Raw genomic sequence first — 23,199 nt, 5'->3', positions numbered from 1 at the left:
GAATCTATAACTAGTGTCACATGAATGGTTCAAATCATAGACAGTAAGAAGATTCAGTTTTCTTGTACTTAAGTCAGCATTGTGCCTTTTGTATTTAATTCTGATTCAATTTCTGTGTTTCATCGTCAATAAGAAGGTCAGAGGGATACAGTAAACCTGAAGTGAAGCATCGGAATCTATAACTAGGGTCACAGGAATGGTTCAAAACATAGAGAGTAAGAAGAGTCAGTTTTCCTGTACTTAAGTCGGCATTGTGCCTTTTGTATTTAATCCCGGTGCAATTTCTGTGATTCATCGTCAATAAGAAGGTCAGAGGGATACAGTAAACCTGAAGTGAAGCATCGTAATCTATAACTAGTGTCACAGGAATGGTTCAAAGAATAGACAGTAAGATGAGTCAGTTCTCTTGTACTTCAGTCGGCATTGTGCCTTTTGTATTTAATTCCGATGCAATTTCAGTGTTTCAACATCAATAAGAAGGTCAGAGGGATACAGTGAACCTGAAGTGAAGCATCGGAATCTATAACTAGTGTCACAGGAATGGTTCAAAACATAGACTGTAAGAAGAGTCAGTTTTCTTCTCCTTAAGTCGGCATTGTGCCTTTCGTATTTAATTCCGATGCAATTTCTGTGTTTCATCGTCAATAAGACGGTCAGTGGGATACAGTAAACCTGAAGTGAAGCATCGTAATCTATAACTAGTGTCACAGGAATGGTTCAAAACATAGACAGTAAGAGGAGTCAGTTCTCTTGTACTTAAGTCGGCGTTGTGCCTTTTGTATTTAATTCCGATGCAATTTCAGTGTTTCATCGTCAATAGGAAGGTCAGAGGGATACAGTGAACCTGAAGTGAAGCATCAGAATCTATAACTAGTGTCACAGGAATGGTTCAAAGCATAGACTGTAAGAAGAGTCAGTTTTCTTCTCCTTAAGTCGGCATTGTGCCTTTCGTATTTAATTCCGATGCAATTTCTGTGTTTCATCGTCAATAAGACGGTCAGTGGGATACAGTAAACCTGAAGTGAAGCATCGGAATCTATAACTAGTGTCACAGGAATAGTTCAAAACATAGACAGTAAGAAGAGTCAGTTTTCTTGTACTTAAGTCGGCATTGTGCCTTTTGTATTTAATTCCGATGCAATATCTGTGTTTCGTCGTCAATAAGAAGGTCAGAGGGATACAGTAAACCTGAAGTGAAGCATCGTAATCTATAACTAGTGTCACGGGAATGGTTCAAAACATAGACAATAAGAAGAGTCAGTTTTCTTGTACATAAGTCGGCATTGTGTCTTTTGTATTTAATTCCGATGCAATATCTGTGTTTCATCGTCAATAAGAAGGTCAGAGGGATACAGTAAACCTGAAGTGAAGCATCGGAATCTATAACTAGTGTCACAGGAATGGTTAAACATAGGCAGTAAGAAGAGTCAGTTTTCTTGCACTTAAGTCGGCATTGTGCCTTTTGTATTTCATTCCGATGCAATTTCTGTGTTTCATCGTCAATAAGAAGGTCAGAGGGATACAGTAAACCTGAAGTGAAGCATCGGAATCTATAACTAGTATCACATCAATGGTTCAAACATAGGCAGTAAGAAGAGTCAGTTTTCTTGTACATAAGTCGACATTGTGCCTTTTGTATTTAATTCTGATGCAATTTCAGTGTTTCATCAACAATAAAAAGGTCAGAGGAATACAGTGAACCTGAAGTGAAGCATTGTAATCTATAACTAGTGTCACAGGAATGCTTCAAAACATAGACAGTAAGAAGAGTCAGTTTTCTTGTACTCAAGTCGGCATTGTGCCTTTTGTATTTAATTCCGATGCAATTTCTGTGCTTCATCGTCAATAAGAAGGTCAGAGGGATACAGTAAACCTGAAGTGAAGCATCGGAATCTATAACTAGTGTCATAGGAATGGTTCATAACATAGACAGTAAGAAGGGTCAGTATTCTTGTACTTAAGTCGGCATTGTGCCTTTTGTATTTAATTCCGATGCAATTTCTGTGTTTCATCGTCAATCAGAAGGTCAGAGGGATAAAGTAAACCTGAAGTAAAGCATCGGAATCTATAACTAGTGCCACAGGAATGGTTCAAAACATAGACAGTAAGAAGAGTCAGTTTTCTTGTACTTAAGTCGGCATTGTGCCTTTAGTACTTAATTCCGATGCAATTTTTGTGTTTCATCGTCAACAAGAAGGTCAGAGTGATACAGTAAACCTAAAGTGAAGCATCGGAATCTATAACTAGTGTCACATGAATGGTTCAAACATAGCCAGTAAGAAGAGTCAGTTTTCTTGTACATAAGTCGGTATTGTGACTTTTGTATTTCATTCCGATGCAATTTCTGTGTTTCATCGTCAATAAGAAGGTCAGAGGGATACAGTAAACCTGAAGTGAAGCATCGGGATCTATAACTAGTGTCACATGAATGGTTCAAATCATAGACAGTAAGAAGAGTCAGTTTTCTTGTACCTAAGTCGGCATTGTGGATTTTGTATTTAATTCCGATGCAATTTCTGTGCCTCATCGTCAATAAGGAGGTCAGAGGGATACAGTAAACGTGAAGTGAAGCGTCGGAATCTATAACTAGTGTCACAGGAATGCTTCAGAACATAGACAGTAAGAAGAGTCAGTTTTCCTGTACTTAATTCGGCATTTTGCATTTTGTATTTAATTCCGATGCAATTTCTGTGTTTCATCGTCAATAAGGAGGCCAGAGGGATACAGTAAACGTGTAGTGAAGCATCGGAATCTATAACTAGTGTCACAGGAATGGTTCAAAACATGGACTGTAAGAAGAGTCAGTTTTCTTCTACTTAAGTCGGCATTGTGCCTTTCGTATTTAATTCCGATGCAATTTCTGTGTTTCATTGTCAATAAGAAGGTCAGAGGGATACAGTAAACCTGAAGTGAAGCATCGGAATCTGTAACTAGTGTCACAGGAATGGTTCAAAACATAGACAGTAAGAAGAGTCAGTTTTCTTGTACTTAAGTCGGCATTTTGCCTTTTGTATTTATTTCCGAAGCAATTTCTGTGTTTCAACGTCAATGAGAAGGTCAGAGGGATACAGTAAACCTGAAGTGAAGCATCGGAATCTATAACTAGTGTCACAGGAATGGTTCAAACATAGACAGTAAGAAGAGTCAGTTTTCTTGCACTTAAGTCGGCATTGTGCCTTTTGTATTTAATTCCGATGCAATTTCTGTGTTTCATCGTCAATAAGAAGGTAAGAGGGATACAGTAAACCTGAAGTGAAGCATCGGAATCTATAACTAGTGTCACAGGAATGGTTCAAACATAGACAGTAAGAAGAGTCAGTTTTCTTGCACTTAAGTAGACATTGTGCCTTTTGTATTTAATTCCGATGCAATTTAAGTGTCATCAACAATAAAAAGGTCAGAGGGATACAGTGAACCTGTAGTGAAGCATCGGAATCTATAAGTAGTGTCACAGGAATGGTTCAAACTTAGACAGTAAGAAGAGTCAGTATTCTTGTACTTAAGTCGGCATTGTGCCTTTTGTATTTAAATCCAATGCAATTTCTGTGATTCATCGTCAATAAGAGCGTCAGAGGGATACAGTAAACCTGACGTGAAGCATCGAAATCTATATCTAGTGTCACAGGAATGGTTCATAACATAGACAGTAAGAAGAGTCAGTTTTCTTGTACTTAAGTCGGCATTGTGCCTTTTGTATTTAATTCCGATGCAATTTCTGTGTTTCATCGTCAATAATAAGGTCAGAGGGATACAGTAAACTTGAAGTGAAGCATCGGAATCTATAACTAGTTTCACAGGAATGGTTCAAAACATAGACAGTAAGAAGAGACAGTTTTCTTGTACTTAAGTCGGCATTGTGGCTTTTGTATTTAATTCCGATGCAATATCCGTGTTTCAACTTCAATAAGAAGGTCAGAGGGATACAGTAAACCTGAAGTGAAGCGTCGGAATCTATTACTAGTGTCACAGGAATGGTTCACAACATAGACAGTAAGTAGAGTCAGTTTTCTTGTACTTAAGTCGGCGTTGTGCTTTTTGTATTTAATTCCGATGCAAGTTCTGTGTTTCATGGTCTTTAAAAGGTCAGAGGTATACAGTAAACCTGAAGTGAAACATCGGAATCTATAACTAGTGTCACAGGAATGGTTCTAGCATAGACAGTAAGAGGAGTCAGTTTTCTTGTACTTAAGTCGGCATTGTGCCTTTTGTATTTAATTCCGATGCAATTTCAGTGTTTCATCGTCATTATGAAGGTCAGAGGGATACAGTGAACCTGAAGTGAAGCATCGGAATCTATAAGTAGTGTCACAGGAATGCTTCAAAACATAGACAGTAAGAAGAGTCAGTTTTCTTGTACTTAAGTCGGCATTGTGCCTTTTGTATTTAATTCCGATGCAATTTCTGTGCTTCATCGTCAATAAGAAGGTCAGAGGGATACAGTAAACCTGAAATGAAGCATCGGAATCTATAACTAGTGTCACAGGAATGGTTCATAACATAGACAGTAAGAGGGGTCAGTATTCTTGTACTTAAGTCGGCATTGTGCCTTTTGTATTTAATTCCGATGCAATTTCTGTGTTTCATCGTCAATCAGATGGTCAGAGGGATAAAGTAAACCTGAAGTGAAGCATCGGAATCTATAACTAGTGCCACAGGAATGGTTCAAAACATAGACAGTAAGAAGAGTCAGTTGTCTTGTACTTAAGTCGGCATTGTGCCTTTAGTACTTAATTCCGATGCAATTTCTGTGTTTCATCGTCAACAAGAAGGTCAGAGTGATACAGTAAACCTAAAGTGAAGCATCGGAATCTATAACTAGTGTCACATGAATGGTTCAAACATAGCCAGTAAGAAGAGTCAGTTTTCTTGTACATAAGTCGGTATTGTGACTTTTGTATTTCATTCCGATGCAATTTCTGTGTTTCATCGTCAATAAGAAGGTCAGAGGGATACAGTAAACCTGAAGTGAAGCATCGGGATCTATAACTAGTGTCACATGAATGGTTCAAACATAGCCAGTAAGAAGAGTCAGTTTTCTTGTACATAAGTCGGTATTGTGACTTTTGTATTTCATTCCGATGCAATTTCTGTGCCTCATCGTCAATAAGGAGGTCAGAGGGATACAGTAAACCTGAAGTGAAGCATCGGAATCTATAACTAGTGTCACAGGAATGCTTCAGAACATAGACAGTAAGAAGAGTCAGTTTTCCTGTACTTAATTCGGCATTTTGCCTTTTGTATTTAATTCCGATGCAATTTCTGTGTTTCATCGTCAATAAGGAGGCCAGAGGGATACTGTAAACGTGAAGTGAAGCATCGGAATCTATAACTAGTGTCACAGGAATGGTTCAAAACATGGACTGTAAGAAGAGTCAGTTTTCTTCTACTTAAGTCGGCATTGTGCCTTTCGTATTTAATTCCGATGCAATTTCTGTGTTTCATCGTCAATAAGAAGGTCAGAGGGATACAGTAAACCTGAAGTGAAGCATCGGAATCTGTAACTAGTGTCACAGGAATGGTTCAAAACATAGACAGTAAGAAGAGTCAGTTTTCTTGTACTTAAGTCGGCATTTTGCCTTTTGTATTTATTTCCGAAGCAATTTCTGTGTTTCAACGTCAATAAGAAGGTCAGAGGGATACAGTAAACCTGAAGTGAAGCATCGGAATCTATAACTAGTGTCACAGGAATGGTTCAAACATAGACAGTAAGAAGAGTCAGTTTTCTTGCACTTAAGTCGGCATTGTGGCTTTTGTATTTAATTCCGATGCAATTTCTGTGTTTCATCGTCAATAAGAAGGTAAGAGGGATACAGTAAACCTGAAGTGAAGCATCGGAATCTATAACTAGTATCCCATCAATGGTTCAAACATAGGCAGTAAGAAGACTCAGTTTTCTTGTACATAAGTCGACATTGTGCCTTTTGTATTAAATTCCGATGCAATTTCAGTGTTTCATCAACAATAAAAAGCTCAGAGGGATACAGTGAACCTGAAGTGAAGCATCGGAATCTATAACTAGTGTTACAGGAATGGTTCAAAACTTAGACAGTAAGAAGAGTCAGTATTCTTGTACTTAAGTCGGCATTGTGCCTTTTGTATTTAATTACAATGCAATTTCTGTGTTTCTTCGTCCATAAGAACGTCAGAGGGATACAGTAAACCTGACGTGAAGCATCGGAATCTATATCTAGTGTCACAGGAATGGTTCAAAACATAGACAGTAAGAAGAGTCAGTTTCCTTGCACTTAAGTCGGCATTGTGTCTTTTGTATTTAATTCCGATGCAATTTCTGTGTTTCATCGTCTACAAGAAGGTCAGAGGGATACAGTAAACCTGAAGTGAAGCATCGGAATCTATACCTAGGGTCACAGGAATGGTTCAAAACATAGACAGTAAGAAGAGTCAGTTTTCCTGTACTTAAGTCGGCATTGAGCCTTTTGTGTTTAATTCCGATGCAATTTCTGTGTTTCATCGTCAATATGAAGGTCAGAGGGATACAGTAAACCTGATGTGAAGCATCGTAATCTATAACTAGTGTCACAGGAATGGTTCAAAACATAGACAGTAAGAGGAGTCAGTTCTCTTGTACTTATGTCGGCAATGTGCCTTTGGTATTTAATTCCGAAGCAATTTCAGTGTTTCATCGTCAATAAGAAGGTCAGAGGAATACAGTGAACCTGAAGTGAAGCATTGGAATCTATAACTAGTGTCACAGGAATGGTTTAAAACATAGACTGTAAGAAGAGTCAGTTTTCTTCTCCTTAAGTCGGCATTGTGCCTTTCGTATTTAATTCCGATGCAATTTCTGTGTTTCATCGTCAATAAGACGGTCAGTGGGATACAGTTAACCTGAAGTGAAGCATCGGAATCTATATCTAGTGTCACATGAATGGTTCAAACATAGCCAGTAAGAAGAGTCAGTTTTCTTGTACATAAGTCGGCATTGTGACTGTTGTATTTTATTCCGATGCAATTTCTGTGTTTCATCGTCAATAAGAAGGTCAAAGGGATACAGTAAACCTGAAGTGAAGCATCGGAATCTATAACTAGTGTCACATGAATGGTTCAAATCATAGACAGTAAGAAGATTCAGTTTTCTTGTACTTAAGTCAGCATTGTGCCTTTTGTATTTAATTCCGATTCAATTTCTGTGTTTCATCGTCAATAAGAAGGTCAGAGGGATACAGTAAACCTGAAGTGAAGCATCGGAATCTATAACTAGTGTCACAGGAATGGTTCAAAACATAGAGAGTAAGAAGAGTCAGTTTTCCTGTACTTAAGTCGGCATTGTGCCTTTTGTATTTAATCCCGGTGCAATTTCTGTGTTTTATCGTCAATAAGAAGGTCAGAGGGATACAGTAAACCTGAAGTGAAGCATCGTAATCTATAACTAGTGTCACAGGAATGGTTCAAAGAATAGACAGTAAGAGGAGTCAGTTCTCTTGTACTTCAGTCGGCATTGTGCCTTTTGTATTTAATTCCGATGCAATTTCAGTGTTTCAACATCAATAAGAAGGTCAGAGGGATACAGTGAACCTGAAGTGAAGCATCGGAATCTATAACTAGTGTCACAGGAATGGTTCAAAACATAGACTGTAAGAAGAGTCAGTTTTCTTCTCCTTAAGTCGGCATTGTGCCTTTCGTATTTAATTCCGATGCAATTTCTGTGTTTCATCGTCAATAAGACGGTCAGTGGGATACAGTAAACCTGAAGTGAAGCATCGTAATCTATAACTAGTGTCACAGGAATGGTTCAAAACATAGACAGTAAGAGGAGTCAGTTCTCTTGTACTTAAGTCGGCGTTGTGCCTTTTGTATTTAATTCCGATGCAATTTCAGTGTTTCATCGTCAATAGGAAGGTCAGAGGGATACAGTGAACCTGAAGTGAAGCATCAGAATCTATAAGTAGTGTCACAGGAATGGTTCAAAGCATAGACTGTAAGAAGAGTCAGTTTTCTTCTCCTTAAGTCGGCATTGTGCCTTTCGTATTTAATTCCGATGCAATTTCTGTGTTTCATCGTCAATAAGACGGTCAGTGGGATACAGTAAACCTGAAGTGAAGCATCGGAATCTATAACTAGTGTCACAGGAATAGTTCAAAACATAGACAGTAAGAAGAGTCAGTTTTCTTGTACTTAAGTCGGCATTGTGCCTTTTGTATTTAATTCCGATGCAATATCTGTGTTTCGTCGTCAATAAGAAGGTCAGAGGGATACAGTAAACCTGAAGTGAAGCATCGTAATCTATAACTAGTGTCACGGGAATGGTTCAAAACATAGACAATAAGAAGAGTCAGTTTTCTTGTACATAAGTCGGCATTGTGTCTTTTGTATTTAATTCCGATGCAATATCTGTGTTTCATCGTCAATAAGAAGGTCAGAGGGATACAGTAAACCTGAAGTGAAGCATCGGAATCTATAACTAGTGTCACAGGAATGGTTAAACATAGGCAGTAAGAAGAGTCAGTTTTCTTGCACTTAAGTCGGCATTGTGCCTTTTGTATTTCATTCCGATGCAATTTCTGTGTTTCATCGTCAATAAGAAGGTAAGAGGGATACAGTAAACCTGAAGTGAAGCATCGGAATCTATAACTAGTATCACATCAATGGTTCAAACATAGGCAGTAAGAAGAGTCAGTTTTCTTGTACATAAGTCGACATTGTGCCTTTTGTATTTAATTCCGATGCAATTTCAGTGTTTCATCAACAATAAAAAGGTCAGAGGAATACAGTGAACCTGAAGTGAAGCATTGTAATCTATAACTAGTGTCACAGGAATGCTTCAAAACATAGACAGTAAGAAGAGTCAGTTTTCTTGTACTTAAGTCGGCATTGTGCCTTTTGTATTTAATTCCGATGCAATTTCTGTGCTTCATCGTCAATAAGAAGGTCAGAGGGATACAGTAAACCTGAAGTGAAGCATCGGAATCTATAACTAGTGTCACAGGAATGGTTCATAACATAGACAGTAAGAAGGGTCAGTATTCTTGTACTTAAGTCGGCATTGTGCCTTTTGTATTTAATTCCGATGCAATTTCTGTGTTTCATCGTCAATCAGAAGGTCAGAGGGATAAAGTAAACCTGAAGTGAAGCATCGGAATCTATAACTAGTGCCACAGGAATGGTTCAAAACATAGACAGTAAGAAGAGTCAGTTTTCTTGTACTTAAGTCGGCATTGTGCCTTTAGTACTTAAATCCGATGCAATTTTTGTGTTTCATCGTCAACAAGAAGGTCAGAGTGATACAGTAAACCTAAAGTGAAGCATCGGAATCTATAACTAGTGTCACATGAATGGTTCAAACATAGCCAGTAAGAAGAGTCAGTTTTCTTGTACATAAGTCGGTATTGTGACTTTTGTATTTCATTCCGATGCAATTTCTGTGTTTCATCGTCAATAAGAAGGTCAGAGGGATACAGTAAACCTGAAGTGAAGCATCGGGATCTATAACTAGTGTCACATGAATGGTTCAAATCATAGACAGTAAGAAGAGTCAGTTTTCTTGTACCTAAGTCGGCATTGTGGATTTTGTATTTAATTCCGATGCAATTTCTGTGCCTCATCGTCAATAAGGAGGTCAGAGGGATACAGTAAACCTGAAGTGAAGCATCGGAATCTATAACTAGTGTCACAGGAATGCTTCAGAACATAGACAGTAAGAAGAGTCAGTTTTCCTGTACTTAATTCGGCATTTTGCCTTTTGTATTTAATTCCGATGCAATTTCTGTGTTTCATCGTCAATAAGGAGGCCAGAGGGATACAGAAAACGTGTAGTGAAGCATCGGAATCTATAACTAGTGTCACAGGAATGGTTCAAAACATGGACTGTAAGAAGAGTCAGTTTTCTTCTACTTAAGTCGGCATTGTGCCTTTCGTATTTAATTCCGATGCAATTTCTGTGTTTCATTGTCAATAAGAAGGTCAGAGGGATACAGTAAACCTGAAGTGAAGCATCGGAATCTGTAACTAGTGTCACAGGAATGGTTCAAAACATAGACAGTAAGAAGAGTCAGTTTTCTTGTACTTAAGTCGGCATTTTGCCTTTTGTATTTATTTCCGAAGCAATTTCTGTGTTTCAACGTCAACTAGAAGGTCAGAGGGATACAGTAAACCTGAAGTGAAGCATCGGAATCTATAACTAGTGTCACAGGAATGGTTCAAACATAGACAGTAAGAAGAGTCAGTTTTCTTGCACTTAAGTCGGCATTGTGCCTTTTGTATTTAATTCCGATGCAATTTCTGTGTTTCATCGTCAATAAGAAGGTAAGAGGGATACAGTAAACCTGAAGTGAAGCATCGGAATCTATAACTAGTATCCCATCAATGGATCAAACATAGGCAGTAAGAAGAGTCAGTTTCCTTGTACATAAGTCGACATTGTGCCTTTTGTATTTAATTCCGATGCAATTTCAGTGTTTCATCAACAATAAAAAGGTCAGAGGGATACAGTGAACCTGAAGTGAAGCATCGGAATCTATAATTAGTGTCACAGGAAAGGTTCAAAACTTAGACAGTAAGAAGAGTCAGTATTCTTGTACTTAACTCGGCATTGTGCCTTTTGTATTTAATTACAATGCAATTTCTGTGTTTCTTCGTCCATAAGAACGTCAGAGGGATACAGTAAACCTGACGTGAAGCATCGGAATCTATATCTAGTGTCACAGGAATGGTTCAAAACATAGACAGTAAGAAGAGTCAGTTTTCTTGCACTTAAGTCGGCATTGTGTCTTTTGTATTTAATTCCGATGCAATTTCTGTGTTTCATCGTCTACAAGAAGGTCAGAGGGATACAGTAAACCTGAAGTGAAGCATCGGAATCTATACCTAGGGTCACAGGATTGGTTCAAAACATAGACAGTAAGAAGAGTCAGTTTTGCTGTACTTAAGTCGGCATTGAGCCTTTTGTATTTAATTCCGATGCAATTTCTGTGTTTCATCGTTAATATGAAGGTCAGAGGGATACAGTAAACCTGAAGTGAAGCATCGTAATCTATAACTAGTGTCACAGGAATGGTTCAAAACATAGACAGTAAGAGGAGTCAGTTCTCTTGTACTTATGTCGGCAATGTGCCTTTGGTATTTAATTCCAAAGCAATTTCAGTGTTTCATCGTCAATAAGAAGGTCAGAGGAATACAGTGAACCTGAAGTGAAGCATTGGAATCTATAACTAGTGTCACAGGAATGGTTCAAAACATAGACTGTAAGAAGAGTCAGTTTTCTTCTCCTTAAGTCGGCATTGTGCCTTTCGTATTTAATTCCGATGCAATTTCTGTGTTTCATCGTCAATAAGAAGGGCAGAGGGATACAGTAAACCTGAAGTGAAGCATCGGAATCTATAACTAGTGTCACAGGAATGGTTAAACATAGGCAGTAAGAAGAGTCAGTTTTCTTGCACTTAAGTCGGCATTGTGCCTTTTGTATTTCATTCCGATGCAATTTCTGTGTTTCATCGTCAATAAGAAGGTAAGAGGGATACAGTAAACCTGAAGTGAAGCATCGGAATCTATAACTAGTATCACATCAATGGTTTAAACATAGGCAGTAAGAAGAGTCAGTTTTCTTGTACATAAGTCGACATTGTGCCTTTTGTATTTAATTCCGATGCAATTTCAGTGTTTCATCAACAATAAAAAGGTCAGAGGAATACAGTGAACCTGAAGTGAAGCATTGTAATCTATAACTAGTGTCACAGGAATTTTTCAAAACATAGACAGTAAGAGGAGTCAGTTCTCTTGTACTTAAGTCGGCATTGTGCCTTTTGTATTTAATTCCGAAGCAATTTCAGTGTTTCATCGTCAATAAGAAGGTCAGAGGGATACAGTGAACCTGAAATGAAGCATCGGAATCTATAACTAGTGTCACAGGAATGGTTCAAAACATAGACTGTAAGAAGAGTCAGTTTTCTTCTCCTTAAGTCGGCATTGTGCCTTTCGTATTTAATTCCGATGCAATTTCTGTGTTTCATCGTCAATAAGACGGTCAGTGGGATACAGGAAACCTGAAGTGAAGCATCGGAATCTATAACTAGTGCCACAGGAATAGTTCAAAACATAGACAGTAAGAAGAGTCAGTTTTCTTGTACTTAAGTCGGCATTGTGCCTTTTGTATTTAATTCCGATGCAATATCTGTGTTTCATCGTCAATAAGAAGGTCAGAGGGATACAGTAAACCTGAAGTGAAGCATCTGAATCTATGACTAGTGTCACATGAATGGTTCAAAACATAGACAATAAGAAGAGTCAGTTTTCCTGTACTTAAGTCGGCATTGTGCCTTTACTATTTAATTCCGATACAATTTCTGTGTTTCATCGTCAATATGAAGGTCAGAGGGATACAGTAAACCTGAAGTGAAGCATCGTAATCCATAACTAGTGTCACAGGAATGGTTCAAAACATAGACAGTAAGAGGAATCAGTTCTCTTGTACTTATGTCGGCAATGTGCCTTTGGTATTTAATTCCGAAGCAATTTCAGTGTTTCATCGTCAATAAGAAGGTCAGAGGCATACAGTGAGCCTGAAGTGAAGCATCGGAATCTATAACTAGTGTCACAGGAATGGTTCAAAACATAGACTGTAAGAAGAGTCAGTTTTCTTCTCCTTAAGTCGGCATTGTGCCTTTCGTATTTGATTCCGATGCAATTTCTGTGTTTCATCGTCAATAAGACGGTCAGTGGGATACAGTAAACCTGAAATGAAGCATCGGAATCTATAACTAGTGTCACATGAATGGTTCAAACATAGCCAGTAAGAAGAGTCAGTTTTCTTGTACATAAGTCGGCATTGTGACTTTTGTATTTAATTCCGATGCAATTTCTGTGTTTCATCGTCAATAAGAAGGTCAGAGGGATACAGAAAACCTGAAGTGAAGCATCGGAATCTATAACTAGTGTTAAATGAATGGTTCAAATCATAGACAGTAAGAAGATTCAGTTTTCTTGTACTTAAGTCGGCATTGTGCCTTTTGTATTTAATTCCAATGCAATTTCTGTGTTTCATAGTCAATAAGAAGGTCAGAGGGATACAGTAAAGCTGAAGTGAAGCATCGGAATCTATAACTAGGGTCACAGGAATGGTTCAAAACATAGACAGTAGGAAGAGTCAGTTTTCCTGTACTTACGTCGGCATTGTGCCTTTTGTATTTAATTCCGATGCAATTTCTGTGTTTCATCGTCAATATGAAGGTCAGAGGGATACAGTAAACCTGAAGTGAAGCACCGTAATCTATAACTAGTGTCACAGGAATGGTTCAAAACATAGACAGTAAGAGGAGTCAGTTCTCTTGTACTTAAGTCGGCGTTGTGCCCTGTTGTATTTAATTCCGATGCAATTTCAGTGTTTCATCGTCAATAAGAAGGTCAGAGGGATACAGTGAACCTGAAGTGAAGCATCAGAATCTATAACTAGTGTCACAGGAATGGTTCAAAACATAGACTGTAAGAAGAGTCAGTTTTCTTCTCCTTAAGTCGGCATTGTGGCTTTCGTATTTAATTCCGATGCAATTTCTGTGTTTCATCGTCAATAAGACGGTCAGTGGGATACAGTAAACCTGAAGTGAAGCATCGGAATCTATAACTAGTGTCACAGGAATAGTTCAAAACACAGACAGTAAGAAGAGTCAGTTTTCTTGTACTTAAGTCGGCATTGTGCCTTTTGTATTTAATTCCGATCCAATATCTGTGTTTCATCGTCAATAAGAAGGTCAGAGGGATACAGTAAACCTGAAGTGAAGCATCGGAATCTATAACTAGTGTCACGGGAATGGTTCAAAACATAGACAATAAGAAGAGTCAGTTTTCTTGCACATAAGTCGGCATTGTGTCTTTTGTATTCAATTCCGATGCAATATCTGTGTTTCATCGTCAATAAGAAGGTCAGAGGGATACAGTAAACCTGAAGTGGAGCTTCGGAATCTATAACTAGTGTCACAGGAATGGTTAAACATAGGCAGTAAGAAGAGTCAGTTTTCTTGCACTTAAGTCGGCATTGTGCCTTTTGTATTTCATTCCGATGCAATTTCTGTGTTTCATCGTCAATAAGAAGGTAAGTGGGATACAGTAAACCTGAAGTGAAGCATCGGAATCTATAACTAGTATCACATCAATGGTTCAAACATAGGCAGTAAGAAGAGTCAGTTTTCTTGTACATAAGTCGACATTGTGCCTTTTGTATTTAATTCCGATGCAATTTCAGTGTTTCATCAACAATAAAAAGGTCAGAGGAATTCAGTGAACCTGAAGTGAAGCATTGTAATCTATAACTAGTGTCACAGGAATTTTTCAAAACATAGACAGTAAGAGGAGTCAGTTCTCTTGTACTTAAGTCGGCATTGTGCCTTTTGTATTTAATTCCGAAGCAATTTCAGTGTTTCATCGTCAATAAGAAGGTCAGAGGGATACAGTGAACCTGAAGTGAAGCATCGGAATCTAAAACTAGTGTCACAGGAATGGTTCAAAACATAGACAGTAAGAGGAGTCAGTTCTCTTGTACTTAAGTCGGCATTGTGCCTTTTGTATTTAATTCCGATGCAATTTCAGTGTTTCATCGTCAATAAGAAGGTCAGAGGGATACAGTGAACCTGAAGTGAAGCATCGGAATCTATAACTAGTGTCACAGGAATGGTTCAAAACATAGACTGTAAGAAGAGTCAGTTTTCTTCTCCTTAAGTCGGCATTGTGCCTTTCGTATTTAATTCCGATGCAATTTCTGTGTTTCATCGTCAATAAGACGGTCAGTGGGATACAGTAAACCTGAAGTGAAGCATCGGAATCTATATCTAGTGTCACATGAATGGTTCAAACATAGCCAGTAAGAAGAGTCAGTTTTCTTATACATAAGTCGGCATTGTGACTTTTGTATTTAATTCCAATGCAATTTCTGTGTTTCATCGTCAAGAAGAAGGTCAGAGGGATACAGTAAACCTGAAGTGAAGCATCGGAATCTATAACTAGTGTCACATGAATGGTTCAAATCATAGACAGTAAGAAGATTCAGTTTTCTTGTACGTAAGTCGGCATTGTGCCTTTTGTATTTAATTCCGATTCAATTTCTGTGTTTCATCGTCAATAAGAAGGTCAGAGGGATACAGTAAACCTGAAGTGAAGCATCGGAATCTATAACTAGGGTCACAGGAATGGTTCAAAACATAGAGAGTAAGAAGAGTCAGTTTTCCTGTACTTAAGTCGGCATTGTGCCTTTTGTATTTAATTCCGGTGCAATTTCTGTGTTTCATCGTCAATAAGAAGGTCAGAGGGATACAGTAAACCTGAAGTGAAGCATCGTAATCTATAACTAGTGTCACAGGAATGGTTTAAAGAATAGACAGTAAGAGGAGTCAGTTCTCTTGTACTTCAGTCGGCATTGTGCCTTTTGTATTTAATTCCGATGCAATTTCAGTGTTTCAACATCTATAAGAAGGTCAGAGGGATACAGTGAACCTGAAGTGAAGCATCGGAATCTATAACTAGTGTCACAGGAATGGTTCAAAACATAGACTGTAAGATGAGTCAGTTTTCTACTCCTTAAGTCGGCATTGTGCCTTTCGTATTTAATTCCGATGCAATTTCTGTGTTTCATCGTCAATAAGACGGTCAGTGGGATACAGAAACCTGAAGTGAAGCATCGGAATCTATAACTAGTGTCACAGGAATAGTTCAAAACATAGACAGTAAGAAGAGTCAGTTTTCTTGTACTTAAGTCGGCATTGTGCCTTTTGTATATAATTCCGATGCAATATCTGTGTTTCATCGTCAATAAGAAGGTCTGAGGGATACAGTAAACCTAAAGTGAAGCATCGGAATCTATAACTAGTGTCACATGAATGGTTCAAAACATCGACAATAAGAAGAGTCAGTTTTCCTGTACTTAAGTCGGCATTGTGCCTTTTCTATTTAATTCCGATACAATTTCTGTGTTTCATCGTCAATATGAAGGTCAGAGCGATACAGTAAACCTGAAGTGAAGCATCGTAATCTATAACTAGTGTCACAGGAATGGTTCAAAACATAGACAGTAAGAGGAGTCAGTTCTCTTGTACTTAAGTCGGCGTTGTGCCTTTTGTATTTAATTCCGATGCAATTTCAGTGTTTCATCGTCAATAAGAAGGTCAGAGGGATACAGTGAACCTGAAGTGAAGCATCAGAATCTATAACTAGTGTCACAGGAATGGTTCAAAACATAGACTGTAAGAAGAGTCAGTTTTCTTCTCCTTAAGTCGGCATTGTGCCTTTCGTATTTAATTCCGATGCAATTTCTGTGTTTCATCGTCAATAAGACGGTCAGTGGGATGCAGTAAACCTGAAGTGAAGCATCGGAATCTATAACTAGTATCACATCAATGGTTCAAACATAGGCAGTAAGAAGAGTCAGTTTTCTTGTACATAAGTCGACATTGTGCCTTTTGTATTTAATTCCGATGCAATTTCAGTGTTTCATCAACAATAAAAAGGTCAGAGGAATACAGTGAACCTGAAGTGAAGCATTGTAATCTATAACTAGTGTCACAGGAATTTTTCAAATCATAGACAGTAAGAGGAGTCAGATCTCTTGTACTTAAGTCGGCATTGTGCCTTTTGTATTTAATTCTGAAGCAATTTCAGTGTTTCATCGTCAATAAGAAGGTCAGAGGGATACAGTGAACCTGAAGTCAAGCATCGGAATCTATAACTAGTGTCACAGGAATGGTTCAAAACATAGACAGTAAGAGGAGTCAGTTCTCTTGTACTTAAGTCGGCATTGTGCCTTTTGTATTTAATTCCGATGCAATTTCAGTGTTTCATCGTCAGAAAGAAGGTCAGAGGGATACAGTGAACCTGAAGTGAAGCATCGGAATCTATAACTAGTGTCACAGGAATGGTTCAAAACATAGACTGTAAGAAGAGTCAGTTTTCTTCTCCTTAAGTCGGCATTGTGCCTTTCGTATTTAATTCCGATGCAATTTCTGTGTTTCATCGTCAATAAGACGGTCAGTGGGATACAGTAAACCTGAAGTGAAGCATCGGAATCTATAACTAGTGTCACAGGAATAGTTCAAAACATAGACAGTAAGAAGAGTCAGTTTTCTTGTACTTAAGTCGGCATTGTGCTTTTTGTATTTAATTCCGATGCAATATCAGTGTTTCATCGTCAATAAGAAGGTCAGAGGGATACAGTAAACCTGAAGTGAAGCATCGGAATCTATAACTAGTGTCACGGGAATGGTTCAAAACATAGACAATAAGAAGAGTCAGTTTTCTTGTACATAAGTCGGCATTGTGTCGTTTGTATTTAATTCCGATGCAATATCTGTGTTTCATCGTCAATAAGAAGGTCAGAGGGATACAGTAAACCTGAAGTGAAGCATCGGAATCTATAACCAGTGTCACAGGAATGGTTAAACATAGGCAGTAAGAAGAGTCAGTTTTCTTGCACTTAAGTCGGCATTGTGCCTTTTGTATTTCATTCCGATGCAATTTCTGTGTTTCATCGTCAATAAGAAGGTAAGAGGGATACAGTAAACCTGAAGTGAAACATCGGAATCTATAACTAGTATCACATTAATGGTTCAAACATAGGCAGTAAGGAGAGTCAGTTTTCTTGTACATAAGTCGACATTGTGCCTTTTGTATTTAATTCCGATGCAATTTCAGTGTTTCATCAACAATAAAAAGGTCAGAGGAATACAGTGAACCTGAAGTGAAGCATTGTAATCTATAACTAGTGTCACAGGAATGGTTCAAAACATAAACAGTAAGAGGAGTCAGTTCTCTTGTACTTAAGTCGGCATTGTGCCTTTTGTATTTAATTCCGAAGCAATTTCAGTGTTTCATCGTCAATAAGAAGGTCAGAGGGATACAGTGAACCTGAAGTGAAGCATCGTAATCTATAACTAGTGTCACAGGAATGGTTCAAAACATAGACAGTAAGAGGAGTCAGTTCTCTTGTACTTAAGTCGGCATTGTGCCTTTTGTATTTAATTCCGATGCAATTTCAGTGTTTCATCGTCAATAAGAAGGTCAGAGGGATACAGTGAACCTGAAGTGAAGCATCGGAATCTATAACTAGTGTCACAGGAATGGTTCAAAACATAGACTGTAAGAAGAGTCAGTTTTCTTCTCCTTAAGTCGCATTGTGCCTTTCGTATTTAATTTCGATGCAATTTCTGTGTTTCATCGTCAATAAGACGGTCAGTGGGATACAGTAAACCTGAAGTTAAGCATCGGAATCTATAACTAGTGTCACAGGAATAGTTCAAAACATAGACAGTAAGAAGAGTCAGTTTTCTTGTACTTAAGTCGGCATTGTGCCTTTAGTATTTAATTCCGATGCAATATCTGTGTTTCATCGTCAATAAGAAGGTCAAAGGGATACAGTAAACCTGAAGTGAAGCATCGGAATCTATAACTAGTATCACATCAATGGTTCAAACATAGGCAGTAAGAAGAGTCAGTTTTCTTGTCCATAAGTCGACATTGTGCCTTTTGTATTTAATTCCGATGCAATTTCAGTGTTTCATCAACAATAAAAAGGTCACAGGAATACAGTGAACCTGAAGTGAAGCATCGTAATCTATAACTAGTGTCACAGGAATGGTTCAAAACATAGACATTAAGAGGAGTCAGTTCTCTTGTACTTAAGTCGGCATTGTGCCTTTTGTATTTAATTCCGAAGCAATTTCAGTGTTTCATCGTCAATAGGAAGGTCAGAGGGATACAGTGAACCTTAAGTGAAGCATCGGAATCTATAACTAGTGTCACAGGAATGGTTCAAAACATAGACTGTAAGAAGAGTCAGTTTTCTTGTACTTGAGTCGGCATTGTGCCTTTTGTATATAATTCCGATGCAATATCTGTGTTTCATCGTCAATAAGAAGGTCAGAGGGATACAGTAAACCTGAAGTGAAGCATCGGAATCTATAACTAGTGTCACGGGAATGGTTCAAAACATAGACAGTAAGAAGAGTCAGTTTTCTTGTACTTAAGTCGGCATTGTGTCTTTTGTATTTAATTCCGATGCAATATCTGTGTTTCATCGTCAATAAGAAGGTCAGAGGGATACAGTAAAACTGAAGTGAAGCATCCGAATCTATAACTAGTGTCGCAGGAATGGTTCAAAACATAGACAGTAAGAAGAGTCAGTTTTCCTGTACTTAAGTCGGCATTGTGCCTTTTGTATTTAATTCCGATGCAATTTCTGTGTTTCATCGTCAATAAGAAGGTCAGAGGGATACAGTAAACCTGAAGTGAAGCATCGTAATCTATAACTAGTGTCACAGGAATGGTTCAAAACATAGACAGTAAGAGGAGTCAGTTCTCTTGTACTTAAGTCGGCATTGTGCCTTTTGTATTCAATTCCGATGCAATTTCAGTGTTTCATCGTCAATAAGAAGGTCAGAGGGATACAGTGTACCTGAAGTGAAGCATCGGAATCTATAACTAGTGTCATTGGAATGGTTCAAAACATAGACTGTATGAAGAGTCCGTTTTCTTCTACTTAAGTCGGCATTGTGCCTTTCGTATTTAATTCCGATGCAATATCTGTTTTTCATCGTCAATAAGAAGGTCAGAGGGATACAGTAAACCTGAAGTGAAGCATCGGAATCAATAACTAGTGTCACAGGAATGGTTCAAAACATAGACAGTAAGAAGAGTCAGTTTTCTTGTACTTAAGTCGGCATTGTGCCTTTTGTATTTAATTTCGATGCAATATCTGTGTTTCATCGTCAATAAGAAGGTCAGAGGGATACAGTAAACCTGAAGTGAAGCATCGGAATCTATAACTAGTGTCACGGGAATGGTTCAAAACATAGACAGTAAGAAGAGTCAGTTTTCTTGTACTTAAGTCGGCATTGTGCCTTTTGTATTTAATTCCGATGCAATATCTGTGTTTCATCGTCAATAAGAAGGTCAGAGGGATACAGTAAACCTGAAGTGAAGCATCGGAATCTATAACTAGTGTCACAGGAATGGTTCAAAACATAGACTGTAAGAAGAGTCAGTTTTCTTGTACTTAAGTCGGCATTGTGCCTTTTGTATTTAATTCCGAAGCAATATCTGTGTTTCATCGTCAACAAGAAGGTCAGAGGGATACAGTAAACCTGAAGTGAAGCTTCGGAATCTATAACTAGTGTCACAGGAATGGTTCAAAACATAGACAGTAAGAAGAGTCAGTTTTCTTGTACTTAAGTCGGCATTTTGCCTTTTGTATCTAATTCCGATGCAATTTCTGTGTTTCATCGTCAATAAGAAGGTCTGAGGGATACAGTAAACCTGAAGTGAAGCATCGGAATCTATTACTAGTGTCACAGGAATGGTTCAAAAAATAGACAGTAAGAAGAGTCAGTTTTCTTGTACTTAAGTCGGCATTGTGTCTTTTGTATTTAGTTCCGATGCAATATCCGTGTTTCATGTTCAATAAGAAGGTCAGAGGGATACAGTAAACCTGAAGTGAAGCGTCGGAATCTATAACTAGTGTCACAGGAATGGTTCAAAACATAGACAGTAAGATGATTCTGTTTTCTTGTACTTAATTCGGCATTTTTCCTTTTCTACACTCCTGGAAATGGAAAAAAGAACACATTGACACCATTGTGTCAGACCCACCGTACTTGCCCCGGACACTGCGAGAGGGCTGTACAAGCAATGATCACACGCACGGCACAGCGGACACACCAGCAACCGCGGTGTTGGCCGTCGAATGGCGCTAGCTGCGCAGCATTTGTGCCCCGCCGCCGTCAGTGTCAGCCAGTTTGCCGTGGCATACGGATCTATATCGCAGTCTTTAACACTGGTAGCATGCCGCGACAGCATGGACGTGAACCGTATGTGCAGTTGACGGACTTTGAGCGAGGGCGTATAGTGGGCATGCGGGAGGCCGGGTGGACGTACCGCCGTATTGCTCAACACGTGGGGCGTGAGGTCTCCACAGTACATCGATGTTGTCGCCAGTGGTCGGCGGAAGGTACACGTGCCCGTCGACCTGGGACCGGACCGCAGTGACGCACAGATGCACGCCAAGACCGTAGGATCCTACGCAGTGCCGTAGGGGACCGCACCGCCACTTCCCAGCAAATTAGGGACACTGTTGCTCCTGGGGTATCGGCGAGGACCATTCGCAACCGTCTCCATGAAGCTGGGCTACGGTCCCGCACACCGTTAGGCCGTCTTCCGCTCACGCCCCAACATCGTGCAGCCCGCCTCCAGTGTTGTCGCGACAGGCGTGAATGGAGGGACGAATGGAGACGTGTCATCTTCAGCGATGAGAGTCGCTTCTGCCTTGGTGCCAATGATGGTCGTATGCGTGTTTGGCGCCGTGCAGGTGAGCGCCACAATCAGGACTGCATTCGACCGAGGCACACAGGGCCAACACTCGGCATCATGGTGTGGGGAGCGATCTCCTACACTGGCCGTACACCACTGGTGATCGTCGAGGGGACACTGAATAGTGCACGGTACATCCAAACCGTCATCGAACCCATCGTTCTACCATTCCTAGACCGGCAAGGGAACTTGCTGTTCCAACACGACAATGCACGTCCGCATGTATCCCGTGCCACCCAACGTGCTCTAGAAGGTGTAAGTCAACTACCCTGGCCAGCAAGATCTCCGGATCTGTCCCCCATTGAGCATTTTTGGGACTGGATGAAGCGTTGTCTCACGCGGTCTGCACGTCCAGCACGAACGCTGGTCCAACTGAGGCGCGAGATGGAAATGGCATGGCAAGGCGTTCCACAGGACTACATCCAGCATCTCTACGATCGTCTCCATGGGAGAATAGCAGCCTGCATTGCTGCGAAAGGTGGATATACACTGTACTAGTGCCGACATTTTGCATGCTCTGTTGCCTGTGTCTATGTGCCTGTGGTTCTGTCAGTGTGAACATGTGATGTATCCGACCCCAGGAATGTGTCAATAAAGTTTCCCCTTCCTGGGACAATGAATTCACAGTGTTCTTATTTCAATTTCCAGGAGTGTAGTTAATTCCGATGCAATTTCTATGTTTCATCGTCAATAAGGAGGTCAGAGGGATACAGTAAACCTGATGTGAAGTATCGGAATCTATAACTAGTGTCACGGGAATGGTTCAAAACATAGACAGTAAGAAGAGTCAGTTTTCTTGTACTTAAGTCGGCATTTTGCCTTTTGTATTTAATTCCGATGCAATTTCTGTGTTTCATCGTCAATAAGAAGGTCAGAGGGATACAGTAAACCTGAAGTGAAGCATCGGAATCTATAACTAGTGTCACAAGAATGGTTCAAAACATAGACCGTAAGAAGAGTCAGTTTTCTTGTACTTAAGTCGGCATTGTGCCTTTTGTATTTAACTCCGAAGCAATATCTGTGCTTCATCGTCAATAAGAAGGTCAGAGGGATACAGTAAACCTCAAGTGAAGCTTCGGAATCTATAACTAGCGTCGCAGGAATGGTTCAAAACATAGACAGTAAGAAGAGTCAGTTTTCTTGTACTTAAGTCGGCATTTTGCCTTTTGTATTTAATTCCGATGCAATTTCAGTGTTTCATCGTCAATAAGAAGGTCAGAGGGATACAGTAAACCTGAAGTGAAGCATCGGAATCTATAACTAGTGTCACAGGAATGGTTAAACTTAGACAGTAAGAAGAGTCAGTTTTCTTGCACTTAAGTCGGCATTGTGCCTTTTGTATTTCATTCCGATGCAATTTCTGTGTTTCATCGTCAATAAGAAGGTAAGAGGGATACAGTAAACCTGAAGTGAAGCATCGGAATCTATAACTAGTATCACAGCAATGGTTCAAACATAGGCAGTAAGAAGAGTCAGTTTTCTTGTACATAAGTCGACATTGTGCCTTTTGTATTTAATTCCGATGCAATTTCAGTGTTTCATCAACAATAAAAACGTCGGAGGGATACAGTGAACCTGAAGTGAAGCATCGGAATCTATAACTAGTGTCACAGGCATGGTTCAAAACTTAGACAGTAAGAAGAGTCAGTATTCTTGTACTTAACTCGGCATTGTGCCTTTTGTATTTAATTACAATGCAATTTCTGTGTTTCATCGTCAATAAGAACGTCAGAGGTATACAGTAAACCTGACGTGAAGCATCGGAATCTATATCTAGTGTCACACGAATGGTTCAAAGCATAGACAGTAAGAAGAGTCAGTTTTCTTGTACTTAAGTCGGCATTGTGTCTTTTGTATTTAATTCCGATGCAATTTCTGTGTTTCATCGTCAATAAGTAGGTCAGA

Source organism: Schistocerca americana, chromosome 3 (assembly GCF_021461395.2).
Source record: "Schistocerca americana isolate TAMUIC-IGC-003095 chromosome 3, iqSchAmer2.1, whole genome shotgun sequence".
NCBI classification, from domain to species: Eukaryota; Metazoa; Arthropoda; class Insecta; order Orthoptera; family Acrididae; genus Schistocerca; species Schistocerca americana.
The sequence above is the reverse complement of the archived record's forward strand: the minus strand, read 5'-3'. Positions refer to the sequence as shown.